The sequence below is a fragment of the Amblyraja radiata genome, chromosome 12 (assembly GCF_010909765.2).
Source record: "Amblyraja radiata isolate CabotCenter1 chromosome 12, sAmbRad1.1.pri, whole genome shotgun sequence".
In the NCBI taxonomy this organism is placed as follows: Eukaryota; Metazoa; Chordata; class Chondrichthyes; order Rajiformes; family Rajidae; genus Amblyraja; species Amblyraja radiata.
This window is the reverse complement of record NC_045967.1, coordinates 23357994-23367892: the sequence shown is the minus strand read 5'-3', so window position 1 is coordinate 23367892 and position 9899 is coordinate 23357994.

The window sequence follows — 9899 nt, the reverse complement described above, 5'->3', positions numbered from 1 at the left end:
GGAGCGACTGAGACAGGAACGTGTGCCTCAGCAGTACCTGTCTGCAGGAGTGATCTCTTCTACACCTTTTCTTTCAGGGTCCCCTTTCATGCTGGTGGGGCATTTCCATCCTTGGGCAACAATGGTTGGCACTTCACCACGCAAAGAGGGTTGAAAGCTCTGAAATGACCGTGGAGGACATGAGAAGCTCGGTAACAATTGGGAGCAGACTTTAGAGCGAGCGGGTGAATAGGGAACCAAATGCAGACCTTACAAGTAAGAGACATTATTTTACAATTGCACAGCTACAGGACACACACTGCTGGGAGAAACCTGCTGATTTCTGAATGACAAAGGATGGGGAAGTTGGATGAGCATGTGACAGAATTTCATGCTGAGAAATGGCATTGCACGAGGAAGGATATCATTATTTAGAACTGGGGTTGCATCACTCGTGCAGCGAGTGTGAATTATTTTGGGAATTGCCCAGGAATTTTAGGAATGACACAAGTAGACAATATTGCTGTTTGCTTTGAGGGAAAAAAAATTTAACTTTCAATTGCTTGGTGCTAAAATGCCTCAAATATCGGGGCCTACAGATTTTTCAGAATCCCTTTTGAGAACTGGTTAAAACTTGCAAAATCATTCAGTACTCAGTCATTCTGAAGAGAATCACTGTTTGGTGTTGCAATATTTCATATTTAGTTTAGTTTAGTTTAGAGATACAGTGCGGAAACAGGCCCTTCGACCCACCAAGTCTGCACCGACCAGCGATCGCCCCGCATACTAACATGATCCTACACACTAGGAAAACTGTATAATCTTTTACCGAAACCAATTAACCTCAAAATGTGTACGTCTTTGGAGTGCGGGAGGAAACTGGAGCACTTTCAGACATCTCAAGGACACCTTACATAGTAATCCGAATAAAAACATATAATCGGAATAGAACAGGTAAAAAATACATCACAGAGACACAAATTAAAAACAGAATTCAATCCAAAAACAGAAAATCATAAACACAGTGTGAAGAGAGAGCAGCGGCAGCCAAAGCGCGCCAGCGTCCACTCTCTCTTCACGGCAGCCATCTTGGACACAGACCTACAGGACTACAATTAGACAAAAAAAATCATCCCCCCACAGTGGATAGCACTGTGGGGGAAGGCACAATGTCCAGTCCCCACCCCATGTTCACCCCAAAGTCAGGCCTATTGAGGCCACCGCAATTGCCTCTACGGAGGCACGATGTCCCTGGCCGTTCTCACCGGGTGGTCTTGCCCCGGCGTCGGGAGAGTCCTTTCGGCGGCTGGGCCACCTGGAACGGCCGCTTCCTGGTTGGAGCCCGCGGCTGCCGAAGCCAACAAGGCCGCGCCGGTTTGGAGCTCCCAGGCTCCCGATGAAAAAGTCGGCGCCGCCTCTCCGCACGCCGCCTCTCCGCACTCCGCAGACCCGCAGCCCGGAGATGTTGCTCTCGGCGGTCCAGCTCGCCAGAGCTCCAGCGCGGCAACCCAGGCAAGGCATCGCCCGCTCCAATCCGCTCCGCTCCAGCGCTCCAACACTGTGCCGAGGCCGAGGTGCTGGGCTGTCCCCGCCAGGAAACGGTGCTCCAAGCCCGCAGGTAGGCCACGAGGACGGGTCGACGGGCAGCCCGGAGAAAAGGCTGCCACACCGACCAGGTAGGGACCTAGAAATAAAGTCCAGTAGTCAGGATCGAACCCGGGTCTCTGGTTCTGTAATACAGCAACTCTACCGCTGTGCCACCCTGTCACCCCTGATAAAAGATTTGGCCACCTCTGATTAATAAAAATAATCCAATGTATTTCTCCAGTTTTAATAAACATATTTCCTACTATGACAGTTTGAGTCATCGGCTGATGCAATAGGTGGTGAAAATCTTAGGTTTCACACATTCCAGCTTCATGAATGTTAAGCAGAAATTGTGGCTGTCCAACAATTTTACAGCTTATTTAGGTTCAAATTATTCTGAGTAGCCCTACTGAAATCAAAGGCAAAAATAACATCCACAGCGCACTCATCTGATCGACAGGGATGTAAAAATCGTGCAGTTTAGATGAAATAAAATAAGGACAAATCAAGCCTCATAACACCCAGTGCTCATGTCACACCTGAGTAAAGCTCCACAGCAATGCTTCCATGTTGCATTGAGATCAATGTAAGATAATAATGGAGGATATCTCCATTGAATGCTGAGAAAGAAACATCAAACAGAACAAATATTACAGAATCTGTGAAGCATGGTCAAACTTACGGAATCCATAAAGCATGGTCAAACTCCTTTATGTTTCAAATTTGAAACAATGCTTGTTCATGTGTTAATTTATTTTCTGTACCGATAAGACACAAGCTGTAGACTGGGTGAAAAAATATGAAAATCGGGTGTGAATAGGAAAATGGCTACTAATGGGACACCATCAATTTCCTTTCCACTAATCTGATTAGAAACTGATCATGTTCTGCTTCATGCCCATGTTCCTTCCCTCCTAACCTTCCCCAGGCAGTGAAGAAACAAATTTAATTCATTGAGCTGATCAAAATACATTGAGTGAATAATAATGTAATGTGAAAATTTAGAAGGCAATTCCTTCTGTTTGCTAAATATGTTGATGAGATCAGCCGAAGAGGCAAAAAGAAAAGCTGTTTTGTGCATTGGCTAACTTTAATATTCATGACACCCACTTGCAGATTGGAAAGTTGTGCTTACTATTAGAATCTGTTGAATTTTAGGAAGTCCCAGCAGTACTAATTATACAGCTACAGTGCTGGTTACTGTGACTAGAATGCAATATCTCTGTTTGGAAATGTTAATCTCAGTGCCCAACAATGGTGTATGAACTCTGAAACCTTTATTCTAAATGACAAAGCATTCAAGGAGCTTTGTTTACTTAATACATTTTAAATAACAGCATATCTAACTGTTCTTTTTTTTAACTCAGAGGTTGGAATGATGAATTCACTACCACTTGCAATGTTGAGACAAAAAGCAAATATGCATTGGAGAAAATGTGAGGCACATCTATGGGAAAGAAAATAATGGAGCAAAAGGATTGCATGGTGGTGCAGCAGATGGTTCCAGCAAAAGTTGATCCTGACTTGGGCTGCTGTCTATGTGGAGTCATTATGTTTTTCCTGTGACTGCCTGAGTTTATACTGGATTTTAAGATAGTGATGGATAAGGATAGAACTGGTTTTCGGGTGAAAATATTAAACTGGGGAAAGGCTAATTTCAACAGTAGCCTGCAGCAGGGCCGGCCTTAGGAGGTGAGGGGCCCAATTGGGAACAATTTTGGTGAGCCCCAGGTTCCCAGTAGATTCATAGAAATATAATTAAAGTCTATTATAGACTTTATTTCTCTATGGTAGAATGGAAAGTAATCAAAATGTGCACTTAAAAAGTGCATGCGACTTAATGGACCAAACAGATCTAAGCTACATTTTAATATAAAATTGCATACATGTAAGCTACAAGTAAAAAACAAAATGTGTATATCCCCTCTGAAAAGTACATAGTTACAATACCACTTGTTTTAGTGACTGTGAAATGAAAAAAAAAGTGATTTAATTAAATAGATCCTGGAAAACCAATAACCATTGGTGAGAAACCAGTCCAGGCATTAAATTTGGGCTTTAGCCCCATCCTACCCTTTGGGCTTCTACCCTATCCTAACTTAGTTGTGTGTGTTAGTTGTCTGTGCGTGATGTGTGTGTGTTAGTTGTCTGTGTGTTATGTGTGTGTGGGAGGGAAGGAGAGAAGGGAGGGAGGGAGGGAGAGAAGGGAGGGAGGGAGGGAGAGGAGGGAGGGAGGGAGAGAAGGGAGGAAGGACAGACAGGAGGGAGGGAAGTAGAGAAAGGAGGGATGGAAGGAGAGAAAGAAGAGATGGAGCGAATGAGAGAATGGAAAAGAGAGAGGAAGGAGGGAGGGAAGGAGAGAAGGGAAGGAGAGAAGGGAGGGAGAGGGCCGGCGATGGGAGCAGATGTCGTGATCTGGATGAACGCGTGTGAGCTGAGGCCGAGGTTTGTAAATGTTGCTCCAACCCCCGGCCCGGCCCTCCGTGTATTGTTCACCGCGTCGCCCCGGGGAAAGAGTGGGGTGGAGCCGGGGCGGTGTGCGTGAAGCACGGTGACTGGAGGGGCGGGAGCACTGCCCCGGGACCGTGAGAGAATGACCCACCTCCCCCTTCTCCATTTCCCCTCACACCCCCCTCCCCGTCTACCCCTTTGTTCCCCCTACACCCCTCTACTCTCTCTCTGCCCCTCTCTCCCCCCTCCACCCAGGGTAGAACTACCCGAAGATAGGCAAAAGTGCTGGAGAAACTCAGCGGGTGCAGCAGCATCTATGGAGCGAAGGAAATAAGCAACGTTTTGGGACGAAACCCTTCTTCAGACTGAAGAAGGGTTTCAGCCCGAAACTTTGCCTATTTCCTTCGCTCCATAGATGCTGCTGCACCCGCTGAGTTTCTCCAGCACTTTTGTCTATCTTCGATTTTGCAGCATCTGCAGTTCCTTCTTAAAAACGTAGATCTACCCGAGCCGAGAGTAAATTACTCTGGCGCGGGGCACCCTTACTCGCGGGGCCCAATTGGGAGCAATCGGTCCAATCGGCTTAAGGCCGGCCCTGCCTTGCACGAAAATAGACTGATAGCAAATATTCTGTGGTACATCTACATCTGAAACATCGAAGTCTTTTAAAGGCAAGCTATTAGTGTCCAGGACCAACATGTTCCTGTGAAGATGAAAGAGTAAGGATGGCAGGGTTTGGGTTCCATGGATGACAAGAGATATTGTAAGTTTAGTCAAAAAGGGAAAGGAAGCATATGTTAGGTTTGGGAAGCTGAAAGCACTTCATGAAGATAAAGGAAGCAAGAAATTACGATAGTACAGTGTCATAGTCATAGAGTCATACAGTACGGAAACGGGCCATTTGGCCCAACTTGCCCACACCGGCCAACATGTCGCAGCTACACGAGTCCCACCTGCCTGTGTTTGGCCCATATCCCTCCAATCCTATCCTACCCATGTACCTGTCCAAATGTTTCTTAAATGTTGTGATAATCCCTGCCTCAACTATCTCCTCTGGTAGCTGGTTCCATACACCCACCACCCTTTGTTTGAAAAAGTTACCCCTCAGATTCTTATTAAATCTTTTCCTCTTCATCTATGTCCTCTGGTCCTTGATTCCATGGGCAATAAACCCTGTGCATCTACCCGGTCTATTCCTCTCATGATTTTGTACACCTCTATAAGAACACCCCTCATCCTCCTGTGCTCCAAGGAGTCCCAACCTACTCAATCTATCCCTACAGCTCAGACCCTCTAGGACCGCAAATCCTCGTAAATCTTCTCTGCACCCTTTCCAACTTGACAATATCTTTTCTATAACATTGTCCCCTGAACTGAACACGATATTCTTAATGCGGTCTCAGCAATGCCTTATACAATTGCAACATGTCTTCCCATCCTCTATACTTAATACACTGACTGATGAAGGTCAATGTGACAAAAGCCTTTTGACCACCCTATCTACCTGCGACTCCACCTTCAAGGAACTATGTACCTGCACTCCCTCTGCTCTATAACACTCCTCAGAGCCCTTCCATTCACTGGGTAGGTCCTGCCCATGTTAGACTTCCCAAAATGCAACACCTCAAATTTCTCTGCATTAAATTTCATCAGCCATTCCTCAGCTCACCTGGTCAACCATTCACAATCCTCCTGCAGTTTTTCACAACCATCTTCACTATCTGCAATAGCACCCACTTTTGTGTCATCTGCAAATCTTGCTAATTTTGCCATGTACATTCTGATCCAAAGCATCGATATAGATGACAAACAGTAACAGCCCCGCACCTAATCCTGAGGCATATCACTAATCACATGTCTCCAGTCTGAGAAAAAACCTTTCACCATCACCTTCTGCTTCCTTCCATTAAGCCAATTTTCTATCCATTCAGTTATCTCTCTTAGGATCCCACGCGATCTAACCTTCCAGAGCAGCCTACCACATGGAACCTTGTTGAATAATTTGCTGAAGACCATATACATAAAATCTACAGCTCTGCCATCATCAATCTTTTTGGTCACATCTTCAAAAAACTCAATCAGATTTGTGAGACATGATCTCCCACACACAAAACCACGCTGACCATCCCTAATAACCCATTGCCATTCTAAATGCATGTACATCATCCCTCAGAATACTCTCTAGTAATTTTCAAACTGCAGAAGTTGAGCTCACTGGCCTATAGTTTCCAGCATTTTCCCTGCAGCCCTTCTTGAATCGAGGCACAACATTTGCCACCCTCCAGTCTTCCGGCATCTCCCCTGCATTTAAGACGGACTCGTAAATTTTAACCAGGGCTCCCTCAATTTCCTCTCTAATTATCACAATGTCCTTGGATATATTTGATCATGCCTGGGAGATCTGCCTAACTTCATATAGGATAATACCTTCAGCACCTCTTTGACCGTAATGCTGAGTAGGATTAGGTACAATAGGCATTTTACATGGAATTTTACATGGAAATTAGGAGGTAGCTATGGAAATAGTAGGTCCACTCAAGGATAGGAGATGCAATTTATGCATGGAGCCAAAAGACATGAGTGAGGTGCTAAATGAATGAATGAATGAATGAATGAATGAATGAATGAATGAATGAATGAATGAATGAGTGAATGAATAGTTTTTGAATGAATGAATGAATGAATGAATAGTTTATTTCGGTCATACATTAAAAAGAACAAAACTTTACAAGCTGTGTGAATATGAATCAACACTGTATCCATTTCACACAACGTTCACATAATCAATGACCGAAAAAGGAATAGGCTAAAGTCACAAAGCTTATTTATGCCTATCCTATACAATCCATAAGATAACCCAGAATATCAGCATTACAAAGGAAAGAAAAATAAATAAAATGTACTATAAATTGTAATCCTTACTTATTTTACATGTTAATCATTTTACATTATAATCCTTAATTATTTTACATTTTAAGACTTTTTTGAAACTCAACAGAGAGCTACAAAATGTCAACTCATTACTAAGCCGGTTCCATAATTTGACTCCCAAAACTGAGACATCTATATTTTACATTGGTTCTCACTTTACATGTTTCAAAAATACACAACCCTCTTAAATTATAATGTCCTTCTCTTAATTTTTCTTTTTTTTTAAATACTACCAGGAAGGCCTTTATTCCTAACTCGGAAAAGTATTTATAATGTCTTTACATGCACAATATCCAAAATATTTAAGGTACCGGCCTTTATGAATAATGGATTTGTAGTTTCACGGTAAGAAGGTTTATGTATTATTCATAGCTCTTTTCTGGAGTTTAATTATAGGGTCTATATTTGTTTTATATACATTACCCCAAACATCAACACAATATGACATATATGGCATTATAAACGAGCAATACAATATAAAAAAAACACTTCTTATTCAACAGATCTTTTGTTTTGTAATGAATAGCAATGGATTTTGATAATTTCCATTTGATGTATTCTATATGTGGCTTCCAACAAAGTTTATGATCTATAATCACTTCCAGGAATTTTGTTTGATATGCTCTTTCAATTTCAACTCCATTTAAATTCAATTTTATTTCACAATTTACCCTGTCACCACCAAACACCATAAATGTTGTTTTATTTTCATTTAGGGATAATTTATTAATATCAAACAATTTTTTTAGCACTATGAATACTCTTTCTGCTGTTTTCATTATTTATTTTATATAATTCCCTGAACAAAATACATTTGTATCATCCGCAAACGTAACAAACTTCAAATGAGTTCTTTGCTTTCCTAAATCAGTATTCATGAAGGAGAAGGATATGGATGATGGTCAGATCAATAAACAATAGACAATAGACAATAGACGATAGACAATAGGTGCAGGAGTAGGCCATTCAGCCCTTCGAGCCAGCGCCGCCATTCAATGTGATCATGGCTGATCATCCACAATCAGTACCCCGTTCCTGCCTTCTCCCCATATCCCCTGACTCCACCATGTTTAAGAGCCCTATCAAGCTCTCTCTTGAAAGTAGCCAGAGAACCGGCCTCCACCTCCCTGTGAGACAGAGAATTCCACAGACTCACAACTCTCTGTGCAAAAAAGTGTTTCCTCATCTCTGTTCTAAATGCCTTACCCCTTATTCTTAAACTGTGGCCCCTGGCTCAGGACTCCCCCAACATCGGGAACATGTTTCCTGCCTCTAGTGTGTGCAAACCCTTAATAATCTTATATGTTTCAATAAGATTCCCTCTCATCCTTTTAAATTCCAGGGTATACAAGCACAGCCGCTCCATTCTCTCAGCATATGACAGTCCCGCCATCCCGTTAATTAATCTTGTGACTCCCTCACTCCCTCAATAGCAAGAATTTCCTTCCTCAAATTAGGGGACCAAAACTGCACACAATACTCCAGGTGTGGTCTCACTAGGGCCCTATACAAATGCAGAAGGACCTCTTTGCTCCTATACTCAACTCCTCTTGTTATGAAGGCCAACATGCTGTACCTGCATGTTTACTTTCTTTGACTGATGAACAAGGACCCCCAGATCCCGTTGTACTTCCCCTTTTCCCAACTTGACACCATTTAGATAATAATTTGCCTTCATGTTTTTGCTATCAAAGTGGATAACCTCACATTTACCCACATTAAACTGCATCTGCCATGCATCTGCCCATTCACCCAACCTGTCCAAGTCACCCTGCATTCTCATAGCATCCTCCTCACAGTTCACACTGCCACCCAGCTTTGTGTCATCTGCAAATTTGCTAATGTTACTTTGAATCCCTTCATCTAAATCATTGATGTATATTGTAAATAGCTGCGGTCCCAGCATCGAGCCTTGTGGTACCCCACTAGTCACTGCCTGCATTCTGAAAGGGACCCGTTAATCCCTACTCTTTGTTTCCTGCCTGCCAACCACTTCTCTATCCATGTCAGCACTCTACCCCCAATACCATGTGCCCTAATTTTGCCCACTAATCTCCTATGTGGGGCCTTATCAAATGCTTTCTGAAAGTACAGGTACACTACATCCACTAGCTCCCCCTTGTCCATTTTCCTAGCTACATCCTCAAAAAATTCCAGAAGATTAGTCATGCATGATTTCCCCTTCGTAAATCCATGCTGACTTCGACAGATCCTGTTACGGCTAATCCTGTTACGGCTATTTCATCTTTTATGATTGACTACAGCATCTTCCCCACCAGCGATGTCAGGCTAACTGGTCTATAATTTCCTTTATTCTCTCTCCCACCTTTCTTAAAAAGTGGAATAACATTAGCTACCCTCCAATCCACAGGAACTGATCCTGAATCTATAGAACATTGGAAAATGAATTTCTAGAGCCACAATTTCTGGAGCCAATTCCTTAAGTATCCTGGGATGCAGACCACCAGGCCCTGGGGATTTATCAGGCTTCAGTCCCATCAGTCTACCCAACACCATTTCCTGCCCAATGTGGATTTCCTTCAGTTCCTCCACCACCCCAGATCCTCTGACCACTAGTACATCAGGAAGATTGTTTGTGTCCTCCTTAGTGAAGATGGATCCAAAGTACCTGTTCAACTCATCTGCCATTTCCTTGTTCCCCATAATAAATTCACCTTTTTTAGTCTTCAAAGGCCCAACTTTGGTCTTAACTATTTTTTTCCTCTTCACATACCTAAAGAAGCTTTTACTATCCGCCTTTATATTCTTGGCTAGCTTACCTTCGTACCTCTTCTTTTCTCCCCGTATATGCCTTTTTAGTTATCTTCTGTTGCTCTTTTAACATTATTCAATCCTTTTGCTTCCCGCTCATTTTTGCTATGTTGTACTTCTTCTCTTTTATTTTTATACTATCCCTGACTTCTCTTGTCAGCCACGGTCACCCCTTACTC